Below are 16,173 nucleotides of genomic sequence, written 5' to 3'. Positions count from 1 at the left end.
GGTTCGACATAGGCTCCATCACAAGGAAGTCGAAAAAGAAGGTTAGCTGACAGATAACACTCACTCAAATAAGTAACTGCTCCTAAAATCTCTCAACCCACTTCTAGAGTCAAATCTCAACCTCCCTAAGATAAAGGGACGGTTATCCTCCTTAAAAGGTGGAACCACTCCAACGGTGGTTATGGGTTCACCACTATAAGTACACTGACACCCCTCAAGTATCTCTAAGACCCCATATTCTCTAAACTTGCTTAGACCCTTGCTTACTTAGGCATCGGAGTGTCTTTGCAGGTACCACCCCCATTCCTTCACACACACAAGTCGGACGGACGCCCTCAGACGGGAACCAAGACAAAGGGCTTCCCTCCTCAATCGATTGCGCCAACCTTACATGACCAGCCCACTAATCTCTGGTTACCTGACGTAACATTGGCTCCGTTGCCAAGGACCCGAGAGATCGACCTTCGATGGCAGATAATTCACCTGAAGATGGCCACGCCACGACCGATTCAGAACAAGAAAATCTGAACACCGAAAATAATGATGCGGATGTGACCCTCCACCAAGAAGCGAACGACCAGTACAGAGAAGGTACCTCTGGGTTAAAAAACCCAAAGGTAAACTCTTCGAAGGGACGCGAATCAGGAAAAGAAGGACCATCCCATACAGCCGAGCTAATGGGATTGGTCCACGGCCACCAAGGGCGTTTGGAGCAGCTGGAACAGGAGTTAGAGCGACAACGAGAGGCGGAGAGGAACTTAAGGAATGAGATAGAGCGACGAAATGAGTTAGAGAAAAAGCTCTTGAAATTAGAATCTTCCCTCAAAAGTCGGAGCTCTCGCAATGACCAAGAAGATTCGTCATTGGGAGGAGAGGATCCGTTCAGTGAGGACATAATGAGAGCAAAGGTTCCAAGAAACTTCAAAAGTCCTGACATGGACCTCTATGATGGGACCACGGATCCAAAACATCATTTGAGCAACTTTAAAAGTCGGATGTATTTGGCCGACGCTTCTGATGCTACTCACTGCAAAGCTTTCTCGACTACTTTGACGAAAGCATCAATGAAGTGGTTCGACGGTCTTTCCCCAAGGTCGATGACCAGCTTCGATGACCTCTCGCGCAAATTCTTGATGGGTTTTCCATCCAGAAGGACAAAGTAAAACCCGCACCAAGCCTCCTGGGCGTAAAGCAGGAGGCAAGAGAACCTTTAAGAGACTACATGGAAAGGTTCAATAAAGCGTGCCTGGAGATCCAGGGCCTACCCACAGAAGCAGTAATAATGGGCCTAGTAAATGGACTCAGGGAAGGCTCTTTCTCCTAGTCCATATCAAAAAGGCACCTGACCTCCTTGAGCAATGTACAGGAAAGAGATGAGAAGTACATCAACATGGAGAAAAATGCTAGATTACGAGAGCCAAACTGGCGACCAGGAAACTCTCACTCTTTGAAAGAGAAAGAAAGAGAGCCCAAGAAAAAAGAGGAGGTTGGCCTCGAAAGGCTGAGGAGATATCACTCTTATACTCCTCTAAAAGTTTCCCTAGTTGACGTATACACGAAAATCTACCATACTGAAAGACTGCCACCCCCTAGACCCATTAAAAACAAAAAGAAGGGGGAGCCGCAGCGATTATTTTGAGTACCATAAGATGTATGGTCACTCGACAAACAACTGCTACGACCTTAAAAATGTGATAGAAAAGTTGGCCAGGGAGGGTCGATTTGACAGATATCTCATGGAAAGGTCGGACAATCATGGAAAAAGAAATCGAGATGACGGGGACCGAAGAGATCCACCACCACAAATCCCAGAGAGACATATACATATGATCTCAGGGGGATTTGCGGGAGGGGGACTCACCAAGTCATCTCGCAAGAGACACCTAAAGCGAGTTTACCAGGTCGGGAGCGAGGCACCTGATGAACGGATTTTTGACGGTATAGAATTTCACTATTGAAGTCTCGTTGCAAGTATAGTTTCTAAACCAATCAAAAATCCTTTCATACAAAAGATTGTTTGTCACAAGTAACAAACCCCTAATTTTATAAACCGAAGTATTCAAACCTCGGGTCGTTCTCCCTAGGAATTACAATAAAGTGTCTTGCTATTGGTTATGAGTTATTTTTTTGGGGTTTTGATAAGAAACATGAAAGATAAATGGCAAGAAAGTAAACTAATGGCTAAAAAGGTCTTGGCAAGGGTTGGTGGTCAAGGATCTCTATCCTAATCACTAACCACAATATGAGAATTGGCAAGGATTAATCTCATTAAATCATCCTCTAACTAGTAGTAAAGGAAAGTCAAATGAGCTATATCAATCCTAGTCCATAAGTCCTAACTCTCCACTAATTCAATTAGTGAGAACTAGAGTCAATGGCTCCCAATCATCAATCACTTGGACATTAGTAACTCAAGAGGTCCTAAGTTACCTTTCCAAGCCAAGAGTATAAAATCCTACTCTAAAATCCAACCAAGCATTTCATCAAACACTTGGAAGGCATAAAAGGAAAACATAGTAAATCAACAACAAGAACAAAATCTAACAACAATTATTGAAAGGAATTAACAACACAAATCAAAAGGAACACAATTATTACGATTTACCTTGAATTGAATTGAAAGAGAAAGGAAGGAACAAAAGTGGATCTACAATCAAAGTATAAGAACAACATAAAGGAAGTTACAACAAAAGAATAGAGGAAGATGAATGTAACAACAAAGAATTGAAAGGTAGAAGTAGAAGAAAGCAAAGATTAGAACCTAGATCTAAGAACTAATCCTAATCCTAATCCTAATTCTAGAGAGAAGTGAGAGCTTCTCTCTCTAAAACTACTTCTAAACTAAACTATGACTAATGGTAACTAACATCTCATGTCTTCCCCTTAAACCTTCATCCTTTTATTCCTTTCTCCTAGCAATTGGCGCCAAAAAATGGGTTCAGAAACCCTCCCAAATCGCCAGGCACGTGTTGCATTAATGAAGTCATGTGCGGTCATCGACGCGTGCGCGCACGGTACGCGTGCACGTCCCTGGCCGATTCTGCAATGTGCGCGCGAGCGCCTTGTGCGCGTGCGCATGCTTGGCTAAGATCAATTCTTTTGACTTTTGTGCTTCTCTCCATTTGCACGCTTCCTTCCTTGCTCCTTTGATCCATGCCTAGCCTATTTCAATCCTGGAATTACTAGCAAACACATCAAGGCATCTTATGGAATCAAGGAGAAATTAGAATTCATCAAAATAAGGCTTAAAAAGCATGTTTTTACATTTAAGCACAAATATGGGAGAGATAACAAAACCATGCTAATTCATAGGCTAAATGTGACAAAAGGTTATCAAAACACTCTAAATTTAATACAAGATAAACCCTAAAAATGGGGTTTATCAGCACCCGAACTCCCCACTATCTCTTTCACCAAAGAAGATAGGTAAGGGGTAATCCCTGGACACGATGATCCAATAGTGATAACCATGATCCTGGAAAATTCCCATCTCCACAGAACTTTGGTAGACCAGGGGAGTTCAGCCGACATCCTTTTCAAGCCAGCATTCGACAAGCTAAGGTTGGATGAAAAGGAGTTAAAAGCTTACCCTGACACCCTGTATGGGTTAGGCGACATGCCAATAAAACCACTAGGGTTCATACCCCTCCACACGACTTTTGGAAAGGGGGAAAATTCAAAACTCTGAGCATAGACTTTATAGTCATCGACGTTGGGTCAGCATATAATGCCTTGATCGGCAGGACTACCTTAAATCAGCTCGGAGGGGTGGTGTCCACCCCTCACCTTTGCATGAAATTCCCAACACCCGGGGGATAGCAACGATATGGGGAGACCAAAAATTGGCAAGGAAACGCTACAATGAAAGCCTGGACCTGAGAGGAAAGGGCAAGGAAGTCCACACCATAGAGCTCGGCGGGGTAAGAGCCAAAGAAGAGCTGTGGTTGCAACCGGGGGGAAAACTGAAGAAGTACAGGTTGGAGAAGAGGAAGGGAAAAATACCAATATAGGAGCCAGCCTAGGTGGAAACCTAAAACAGAGACTGGTAAAACTCCTACAAGACAATTCCGACCTCTTTGCCTGGAAAGCTGCCGACATGCCAGGGATAGACCCTGAACTCATGTCCCACAGGCTTTCAGTATACCCTAGATCACGACCCGTACAGCAGCGTAGGCGCAAGCTGGGGCCAGAACGGGCTCGGTGGTGGAAGAGCAAATACAAGCCCTCTTAGAGGCTGGGTTCATCAGGGAGGTCAAGTATCCGGCATGACTGGCAAATGTAGTGCTGGTCAAAAAGCAAAACGGCAAGTGGAGAATGTGCATCGATTATACTGACCTCAACAAGGCGTGCCCCAAAGACCCATATCCACTTTCCAGTATTAATACTTTAGTAGATTCTAGCTCGGGGTACCAATACTTGTCATTTATGGATGCCTACTCGGGATACAACCAAATCTCGATGCACAAGTCGGATGAAGAAAAAACATCATTCATCACGCCTAGAGTGAACTACTGCTATATGGTCATGCCTTTTGGATTAAAAAATGCTGGGGCCACATACCAAAGGCTGATGAATAAGGTATTCGCTCCCCACCTTGGGAACTTAATGGAAGTCTACGTGGACGACATGCTGGTAAAAACCAAGGAGGAGACCGACCTCTTGACAGACCTTTCGCAAGTCTTCAACACCATAAGGTTACATGGGATGAGGCTAAATCCTGCAAAATGCACCTTTGCGGTGGAGGCTGAAAAATTTCTGGGATTTATGATGACACAAAGGGGGATCGAAGCGAATCCCGACAAGTGCAAAGCCATCTTAGAAATGAAAAGCTTGACTTGCCTAAGGGAGGTCCAACAATTGAATGGCCGACTTGCTGCCCTTTCCAGGTTCTTGGCAGGTTCAACATTAAGATCCCTTCCACTATTTTCTCTACTAAAAAAAGGATGCCAGTTCAAATGGACTTCAGAGTGCGAAGAAGTATTCCAGGAGTTCAAAAGTTTTTTGAGCCAACCTCCAATTCTGACCCGACCAATAGTTGGGGAAGAGCTCGTTCTGTATTTGTCCGTAGTAGACAAAGCTGTTGTATCAACTCTAATACGGGAAGATGAGATTGGTCAGCATCCTGTATACTTCACCAGCAAAAGCCATTAGAAGAATCAGCATACAAGTCAGAGAAAATAACCCAGATGATTATCAGGTCAGAAAATAGCATAAACAAATATAAACGCTACCTAATTGAGCCTGTACAAAGGTCGGAGACCCCTGGAGGAACTTTTTTGTATCAAGGTAAAGGGCTCTCCCCATACTTCTCGGAAGAATCCCACAATGGCCGCCTCTACCTCATGCAGGTCATACAAACTATATTTTTCCACGGAGGAGGCCTCTAACCAATACAGGGGAAAGCGAGGAGAAAAATTTTGGTCCAGAAAAAATGGGTGGTGACCATCTACAACTTGCACTTTAAAAAAGAAGTTTTTGAAATCATGGAAGAATTCATCAAAAAGAGTAAAAACTCTCCGGCCTTGTATGACTCAGAAAGACACCCACTGCTGTTTGTTATTTTGCCCACTGAAGGGCTTGGTCATGTGAAAAAGAAAAAAAATCTTTAAAGAGGTCAGAAAATTTAATGCATAGCTGATAAATTGATAAATCTTCAGGAAATGCCAAGAGTTAGGGTGAAGTTGAGTAGGAACAACGCGACAATGAGATAAAACGGCTATCTTAAAATCGGAAAAGGGAAGAAAAATACCCAAACGGGTGAAAAAACTTTCATACATAAAGAAAAAATAAGGGTCTGCATCAGAATCTCTCCCAAAACAAACCTGGTCTTCTGAACCCGGGACAACCAATTCATACTTTGCCTCGTCCTCATCAAGAACACAAATTCTATGATGAGCGCGTAGATCGGTAAAGAGGTCGGTATCTACCAAAGGGTCCTCCCCAAGAACGGTGTCATCCACCTATAGTGAAAGAGATTCTAAAGAAGATATTTTTTCCTAAAAAGGTGAACGAAGCCTACAAAAGAAAAAATGGAAATAATCAAAAATAGGAAAGGGCCTGGAGTAAATCTCTCAATAAAAAAACCCGAGTCGCTAGGCCTACGGTTAACCCTCCTCTAAACAAGAACACGCAAATAAAAACACTTGTAAAAGAGGAGAAAGGAAAAAAGCTGACCTTTACTTTCGGAGGATCATGGGTCAACAGCAGTTGATCGAAGAAAAAGGAAGCTTTCTTTCAGAACAGAGTGTGTAAGTGAGAAAGTTTTCATAAACGAAAAAAGGGAAGAGAGGGAAAAGTATTTATAAACACGTTAGGGGCATAAAGATAAAATGACATAACCATTTAAGAGATGCACCATTACCAATGTAACAGCTCCCCGCGTGTAAATGCTCAAACCTCTGAAGAGACGCGATGTTTGATTAGACGGGACGGTTGAGAAATTTAAATCACGTCGGTTCCTGAAAATCACGTAGATTCCTCACCACGCCGGCTGGAATCCCGAGCTACATACTCGAGCCCAACACTTGGACTCGAGTAGGGGCACTATTCATACCCTGGCCCAATGCCAAGGTCCAGATCTAAATAATATAAAAAGGTCCAATCTAGAAGATTGGTCTTCCCCCACAACCGACCTCCTCATAAGAGGTCAGGTTCAACATAGGCTCCATCACAAGGAAGTCGAAAAAGAAGGTTAGCTGGCAGATAACACTCATTCCAATAAGTAACTGTCCCTAAAATCTCTTAACCCACTTCTAAGAGTCAAATCTCAACCTCCCTAAGATAAAGGGACGGTTATCCTCCTTAAAAGGTGGAACCACTCCAACGGTGATTATGGGTTCACTACTATAAGTACACTAACACCCCTCAGATATCTCTAAGTCCCCATATTCTCTAAACTTTCTTAGACCCTTGCTTACTTAGGCATCTGAGTGTCTTTGTCAGAACCACCCCCATTCCTTCACATACACAAGTCGGACGGAGGCCCTCAGACGGGAACCAAGACAAAGAGCTTCCCTCCTCAATCGATCGGGCCAACCTTACAAGACCAGCTCACTAATCTCTGGTTACCTGACATAACAACATGTATATTTCTTTCATTTTTTATAAATTGAAGCAATATATTATAAAGAGAAACAATTTGGCAAAAGAATGAAATGTAAAAGTTATATAAATAATGTGTAATTTTTGTTAGATCAGACAATTAAAATATTTTAAAGAATTAATTTTACAAATTTAATATTAATTTGAAAAATGACAGAAAACTTATATTTTCATCAAGTTAAATTATCTCAATTGAGTATAATAGTTGTGAAATCTAAGAAATTAGTAAATAATTATCCAATAAAATCATTATTAATCAAGAAATTAGAAAATAAAATTTTATAGTTTAATGTAGTAGAGAAAATTAAAATAGAAAATTTGACCTTAATTTTAAAAAATTTGGCCTAAAATTGAACCAAACAAGTCGAACCAGATAAACCGGACCCATAATAGACCCAAGGCCCAATCCACTCACCATCAAAATCAATAAAGTTAGCTTCAGCCATTCCTTCCCCCAAGAACATAAGAACACGCTGGAATTGCATAAAGAGAAGGGAAGAACATTCAAACCCTCACTCATAATTCAATCCTCCATAACTTTCAATCCGAAGCTCCGATCATCGCATCATTTGTGGCCACGAGTTCATCATGACGAGCTCTACAAGACCCATCCAACAATTTCATAGGTAAACCTCATTTTCACTCCATGCAGCTCAGCCCGTAATTTCGAAAATAAATTAGATTTAGTGTTGAGAAATTGTGCAATTTTAGTGTTTAGGACCGAACTGGTTTCGTGGACTTGATGGCTCTTGCATTAATTCTATGTGGGTAAGGTGAGACAACTCAAACCCTTGTAAAATTTGTGATTAAGTGAAATTTATATTGATTTAGTGATGAATATTTGTATTAGAGTGAGTTGTGGGTTGTTTTGGGCATGTTGGTGGTCATTGGTGGTGTTGGAGACTTGATGTTGGACTTTGAGAGCTGGAGATCCATTTGGTGTGACTTCAAAAGCTTGGGTCTTTGCGGAACGATGCTAATCGTGGTGTTCCAGGTTTTATCGAGAAATTGGCCAATGTATGGTTTTGGTTTCTCGTATGTAATATATAATGTCTTGTAAAAACTTAGGTTAGATGACCATAAGATAGGTTGAAGCAGGTATGTATGTTATGAGTTAGTAGCCTTAATAAAAATATTGAGTTGTTTTGAAATCGGTTGATGATTGGTGATTTAATGATGATATTTTAATGTCTGAATATGAGATTATATGATTATGAATTTTTAGGGTTGAAATTCATGACTCGTATGTAATATATAATGTCTTGTAAAAACTTACGTTAGATGACCATAAGATAGGTTGAAGCAGGTATGTATGTTATGAGTTAGTAACCTTAATAAAAATATTGAGTTGTTTTGAAATCGGTTGATGATTGGTGATTTAATGATGATACTTTAATGTCTGAATATGAGATTATGTGATTACAAATTCTTAGGGTTGAAATTCATGAATTTGTGTATTGATGGGTCATGGGATAAATGATAATTGGTTAGGTATGAGCATGAATTGGTTGAATGAGTATGGGTTGGTATATGTAAAAATATTGTTGTATAATTATTGATATAGTATTGATTTGAAGTGTATTAATTTAAGAATCTTGATTGAGTTGAGGAATTGAGAATTGAATAATTTAAAAGGTTGAATGATTTATTAAAGGTGGATAGGCATTTGGCATTGATTATGGGTGTTTTAGAAGTGTTTTGGTTGATAGTGGTTTAGTTTGAAAATGGAAATTTGGTAAAAATAGAGGTTGGTGTTTTTGAGAAAAAATCTGGTTTTTAGCCGAACTTTGACGGGCCATAACTTGGTTTCCAGACCCCCAAATTGTTTCAAACTTATTTCATATGAAAATTGGGTCCGTAAAGTTTATGTCGTTCAAAGAACGAATGAAAAATATTTTAAAATGAAAAAGTTATGTTTGTCGGAAGTTTGGAGTGCAAAGTTGAAAATTCTACAGCATTCAACATTTTTGTTGTTCTGCATAACCTGCGTACGTGACCACCGCATGCGACTCGACTAACCAATTCGGGTTGAGTATCTCGCGTACGTGTCGTCCACGCGTACGCGTGACCTTTCAGAAATGCACTCCCACGTGTACGCGTGGCCCACGCGTATGGGTGACCCCTGTTTTCAGCAAATGGTATTTTTGTGTTTTAAATATGATTTTAAACTAGGGGTGCACATGGGCAGGGTGAAGACGGGTTTGATGGGACCCAGACCCGACCCAAAATATACACCTGGTCTATTTATTAACCCGAACCCAACCTTAGACCCGATGAAACCAATACACTTTCGGGCCACAATTATACCAGGTGAAAACCGGGCCGTTAATATTACATTACGTTGATACCTTCTTGTAAGCTAGCATGTAAAAATATCCAAATTTCCAATACTCCAACCATTATTTAACATAGTAAAATTCACTTAGAAAAATATAACAAGAACCAACCATTCTTTAAAATTAAAGCATGACCACAATCAATACTAAAGCAAAACTACAATCAATACTAATATTGTCTAATAATACCATATATTTAAATCAATACAAATAACACAATATTATGCATTAGTCTAAATTCTTATGCATTCTAAACATAAAACATTAACTTATAGTCTTATAATAACTAATAACACAAAATATTAAGGTTTACAATACTTAAATTTCACATAAGAATAGTCATGATCCATCACTAATAATACAAAATATTCATTGTGTATGATGACCAGGCCACCGGGCCGACTTCGGGTGACCCGAGCTATGGCCCGGACCCGACCCGAAATAATGACCGAGTCTATTTTTGAGACCCTTACCTGGCCCTAAACCTGATGAAATCACACCAAATTAGTCCTTAAAGTGTTCGGGACCGGGTCGGGTCTGTGCACCCCTATTTTAAACTTCTAAACCTCTACTTTCACTCGTTTAACCCTAGATATTAGTAGTAGGCGTTGTAATGAGATGAATCTAGGGAAGATGAGGTATCTTGGGGGTGAAGTAAGATTGGATAGTGATGATTTATATATGGAAATGTGAATACATGAAGTATATATGATGCCATAGCTATGATGAATGGTTGTGAAATGATTATGAGTGATTAAGAATGAATGTGATAGCTGATGCTTGATTGGGATTTTTTTATGATGAGAATGTTTGAGTTTCTCTCTGTTGTAAGGTGTGTCAGGCACTATATTCTATGAGTGTGACGAGCACTATATCCCAAGAGCGTGGCATGTTGGGTGCTATATCCCAAGAGTGTGGGAGCACCTTACCCTGGAAAGTGTGTCAGGCACTATATCCCATGAGTGTGACGGGCATTATATCCCAAAAGCGTGGAATGGCGGGCACTATGTCCTAAGAGTGTGGGAGCACTTTGTCCCAGGAAATGCGATGGGCACTATATCCCATGAGTGTGACGGGGTCTATATCCCAAGAGTGTGGAGGTATGTCAGAGAGATGATATCGGGTTAGCTACCGAGTGTGTCGGGTTCTGACAAAGTAACCGACACGTGAGATCATGGCCAGTAGAAAAGGCATGCATCATACACATCTATTTGTCTTGTTTGAGTTTGCATTATTTGAGATTGCCTTTGTGAAATTACTATACTTACTTGCTATATGATCTTCTTGCTATACATGCCTTCTACTTGTGTTTGCCTTTACTTGCTTCTCTATCTGTGCAAAATCATCGGAGATAGAGATACGGAGGAAAAGTGGAAAGATTTAGTGTTCTAGTTAAATTTTAGTTAGATTTAAGGAATTGGTTATGTTTAGAAAGCCTTAGAAAATTACCCTGATTCATGGTTTCTGTTTTAGTTCTTTAAGTTTATAATTTGAGTGACGGCGTTCTAAGATTGCCTCTAATATTTCCAGGACCTTATATCTTATGTGCGTGGCACCTTTACCATGCTGAGAACTCCCGGTTCTCATTCCATATAATGTTGTTTTTTAGATGCAGGTCGAGAGGCACCTCGCTAAGTGTCTGGAGTTCTGCAGCGAAGTGGTTTCTGGGATTTTATTTTGGTGTATAGTTTTTATATAATTTTATGTATTTAACTCTCCGAGCAAATTGTTTTATTTTATACCTCTTAGAGGTTTATGGAGAACTAGGATTTTATATATGTATTTTGGACTTCGGGCATGTATTTATGCATGTAAATATTCTCTTGACCCTCTATTCCTACTTTCTGTTTATTTATTCTTATGAACTTTAGTTTTCTTTGCATGCAAGTAATCTTGTTTTGTGTTGCGCTTTTTAGTTTTCAACTTTTGCTTATCCACTTTCATGGCTCTTCGTATACCGTACCCTTTTCAATATTATTATGTATATATTTTATTTTAAAGGTCGTAAAACCACACCACTTCTATTTTACGACTAAGTGTAAAGTTCTGTGTAGTAAGGTGTTACAATAGTAGAGAATTTCTGTAGTTTGATAGTGTCTATAACTTTATCACTCGTATAAATATACACAAATTCTCAATTGTAAGATTGATCTCAGTAACTTTGTGAATACCAATTGTTATTGGAAAAAAAATAAAAATTTTAAATAAATAATTGATTGAACTAAGAGAAGTGTAGAAATTTTGTGAATATACCAACTGTTATTGAAAAAAGAAATAGAAATTTTAAATAAATAATTGATTGGACTAAAGAAAGTGTTGTAATATGCATCTTGAATTCATCTTCAGTACCTTTGTGAATACTAACTGCTATTGAAAAAAGAAATAGAAATTTTAAATAAGCAATTAATTGGACTAAGTAAAGAAGGTATTGTGATAGCATCTCTAATTCGTATTTTATAGTTGGCTTATAGGTAAAATTTTCTAAAACCTAATTGACTTTAATTTAAATTTAGGATTTGATTTCAATTTAGGAATGAAGTAAATAAATTTAAAACATAAAGTCCAAGGATTTATTATTATTCATTCACACACGTAAACTTTTAAATTGTTATTTATTATTTTGTTTTAAATTGTTTTTAAATTTAAACTCTTATTGTTTTATTTTTGAGCTTATTTTTTACTACTACTTGTTTTTAATTGTTTTGTTATTATTTTTAAATTATTGATTTTATTATTAAACAACGGTCCTAATTTTAAAATAATTTATAAATAACTTTGTTTAAATTAGTTTAATAATATTAAGATTTAAATATTTAATTACTTTGTTAATAAACTTGAAAACTAAATTTTTATTGATATCTAACAATCTAACTAAATAATTTATTAATTTTTTTAAATTAGTTCAATAATATTAAAATTTAAATATTTAACTACTTTACTAATAAATTTAAAAACTAAATCCTTATTATTATCTAACAATTTAACCAAATAATTTATTAATTTACAAATTAAATTTTAAAATTTTTTAACGACATCTAAACAAATAATCTTAAAACTCAATACATGAATGTCACGTAGCAAATTTTTTTTATTTATATTTATATTACAATTACTATTATTATAAGAATAGATATAAAGATAAGTCAGATGAGTTTATCCGAAGCAGATTAACCATTAACCTTTTTTTTAAGTGCGTGACAATTGGAAATTACAATTTGGACGCAAGTATCCATTTCGGAGAATGTGTAGTATTTTATGACAGGCTAATAGTTATATGGGTTAATTTTGAAATTGATAATTTGATCCATTTCGAGGTCAATTTTATAAATAAGGATTGTGTTGTGAAAGTTTAGAAACAGATTTTGGTTTATTCTTTATTGTTTACCTTTTTATTTCTTTGGGTCTCATGTTATTAATTTTTTTTTTGTATTAATATATATTTATATAACCAACTTTTGGGTTGTTCAACTAGTCATCTTATTCGTCTGCTTAAGTAAGTATCATTCAGTAAACGTTATTCTTTTTCATTCTTTATAGTTTTCATTTAACTTAAAAATTTATTAATTTTTGTAAGACCTGTGATTCATATAATTTTTTGTGATTTTTTATAATTTCTATACTTTATCTTGAAACATTTGTTAATTTGATTTTTGATATATCTGTGATTTTTTGCTATTTTTGTAATTATATCTCATATATGTGCCTCACTGTCTCTGTAATTTATCTTCAATTTTTGCATTTTTTGTTTTTTTTTTTAAAGTCTTTCCTTTTTTTTAAATCCATGGATACCTAAGTCTCCGATAGATATAGGATTCCAATTATCCGTCGTGGAAACGGGACAAAGAGGGGAACCGATAATAAAAGTGGGAGTAGAGGCATGTCCCACCCTCGTGAGAACTCGTTATCATCCCTGATAAACACACATGTCCCCTTCAGCCACAAAAATATCTTTTCAACCACTTAAAATTAATTATCTAATTACCAAAAATATATTCTCAACTATCAAAAATAACAATTTAAACACAAAAATATCTTTTTTGGAGTGGTAACAGAAACTGTCCCACCCTGCCATTGGAGATGTGGACAAATCACTTACAATAATAATATATTAGTAATACATGGACAACTATTTATGTCTTTATTGTATTATCAATTTGTGACCTTTTATGATATTCTGCATAATGAACTGTTGTTGTTCTTTTGATTGGTGTCAAGTTGATAGAATTGCAGCAACAGAGCAGAGACAAGCATGAGGCGAGAATTCTGCAATGGAGAGTCATTACAGATAGACCGATTACGATTCGACGAGGTTAGCACCACAGTTGACACCACTACTTTTTTAATTTAGTCCTTTACGTAGATTTCGTTTTTATGCAAATTAGCTATAAGTACGCACTTATAGCTATTCTATGGTTTGGAACATTATTTACCTTTTGGGATATCAAATATTTATTCATTCTATACTATAACTATTGGTTCAGTTTGTCTAGACGCCATACGACGATTCTGCTCTGCAGGCTCTGTGCCTCATTGGTTTGTCGAGAAGGAAGAGTGGGGGACATGGATGTCAGTCGTCCCCCTCATTTGTTTTAACATCGCCCAGTTTTACTAGGTTGACCGGGTGAAGCATTAGTTCAATAGAGAGTAGCTGGTGCCTAGTGCCCAGTCAACCTTGACAGGTTCTAACCTTTGTCTTATTTATCTTTATTTTTTTTAGTGTATACTTAATTTATTACAATCATAACACGTGCAATTTTAACATCTTACATTAGGTCTGTTGTTGATTTTACTTAGCATCAACATCCTTTAAGTATTACAAAATAAATATACTTTCTCCAAATCATCGGTAGTGAGTGACCCCGTTAGATTAGTTGCTTTTCTTTATTTTTTCTGACAGGTTTCTGACAGACATGGTTATTTGTACAACGGCTGGAGTAGACGTTTTGAGGCTGGCCACAGGATCTCCATTCAACACACATTTGACTATAAGCCGACTCATGAGTATTATGATTGGTGCCGGGGCACCTGCCGGGTGAGGCACTTGTCAAGTCAGGATGTATTGGAGGATCTGAGACTGACAGAGTTACCAGCCGACGTCCAGCCCACTGCCAGCCAGTCGAAGGATGATCTCCACCTTCCTCGGGGAGTTCCTGATCAGCGTATACGTGCGATGGAGGTCAGGACGGACACCTGACGACCTTCTAGAAGGAAAAGTGGTGCCAGAGAGCGCAGACCAGGCGAGGGGGTTTGGAGGGAGAGGGTCAGGCCTCGTTGGGCACGGTGGGATGTAGAGTCCGACGAGGAGGCAAAGTTCGACATACATGAGGACCACGGAGACATCCTCTTAAATTAGTAAGGAAGAACGACTATGACTCCGTACTCTCAGACTCCACAATGGCAAAAGCAATAGACAGGATATTGATGTTGGTCTGTTGCCATCTTGTGCCACTGCAATAAACAACACCTCATTGTATCTGCCATACAAATGCGTGTTGTCGATGGAAACAAACGGCTTGCAATGCTTAAAAGCCTCCACATAGGATAGAAAAGCTCCAAAAAAATTTGTCGAACATGCTGCAGTCGCGAATCAGAAAGTGCCCCTTGTAGTACGATATGATCCTTAGTGTAAAATCCCAAATTTTTAAAAATTAAATAATTAACTATTTATGAGTCATTATATTTATTGAGATTTTATTTTTAAAAAATTATTTTACTAAAAATAATTAATTAAAATTTTATAATTATTAAAGTTTAATTTAATTATGATTTATTTTATTAGTTTAAATTATTTATTAAAAATTATTTTGATAAATAAAAATTTAAATTGATTTATTATTATTATTATTATTATTATTATTATTATTATTATTATTATTATTATTATTATTATTATTATTTATTTTCTCCTTTGCCCGAGGCCTTACAGGCAACTAAAAGAAAAAAAAAGCCCACAACGTGGCTTTATATATATATATATGAAATTGAAACATGGTTATATGCATATGTATAAATAAATATATATATGTATATATAATCTAAGGAAAAGAAATTGAGACGTGGCATGTATATATAGAACTTCTTTATGCTTCATCCATTCATTTAACCGAACAGAATTTGAGAAATAGAGAGAGAGAGAGACCCCGTGTGAGGAAGAGAGAAACCATGAAACTTCTGAACTTTTGGTTTTGATTTTTTGATATCTTTAATTGTAATAAAAAATTTAATCCGATAAAAGTGTTTGTAAATTTTTTTTATACATTGACGTTATTTTTATTCAGTAGAAGTTGGCAGTAATGTAACTTTTTTTTTTGAATTCAGCCAATTGGAGTTCTAAGAGGCACAGATAATTTTTGTTATTTTTTTCAGTAGCTCGGTCAAAAAATTTTTCTAAAACTTTTGTTGTTTTAATTTTATATGAAAGTAGGATTTGATAATTTTATAATAATTAAATATGAATTTGATAAGTGAATGTTGATTCGATTGATTATTATTTGAGTTTGATTAAGTCTATATTGAATTTATGTTGAATTTTCTGTTGTTTACTTGAGACTTTGTTCGACTATGTATGAATAGTCAGTTGGGATGTTTTGATTATTTTGGGAGTTAAAAATATATTTTCAAAAGTTTTAAGAATTATATTAGCTAATTTTGAATTATTAAAAAATGATTATGTTTTGAGTTTTATTAAGAAAAAGAGTTTAATGAAAGAGAAATGGATTTGAATTGTTTTTAAAGA

This window comes from Arachis hypogaea, chromosome 9 (genome assembly GCF_003086295.3).
Source record: "Arachis hypogaea cultivar Tifrunner chromosome 9, arahy.Tifrunner.gnm2.J5K5, whole genome shotgun sequence".
Lineage (NCBI taxonomy): Eukaryota > Viridiplantae > Streptophyta > Magnoliopsida > Fabales > Fabaceae > Arachis > Arachis hypogaea.
Note: the sequence above shows the minus strand (reverse complement) of the source record.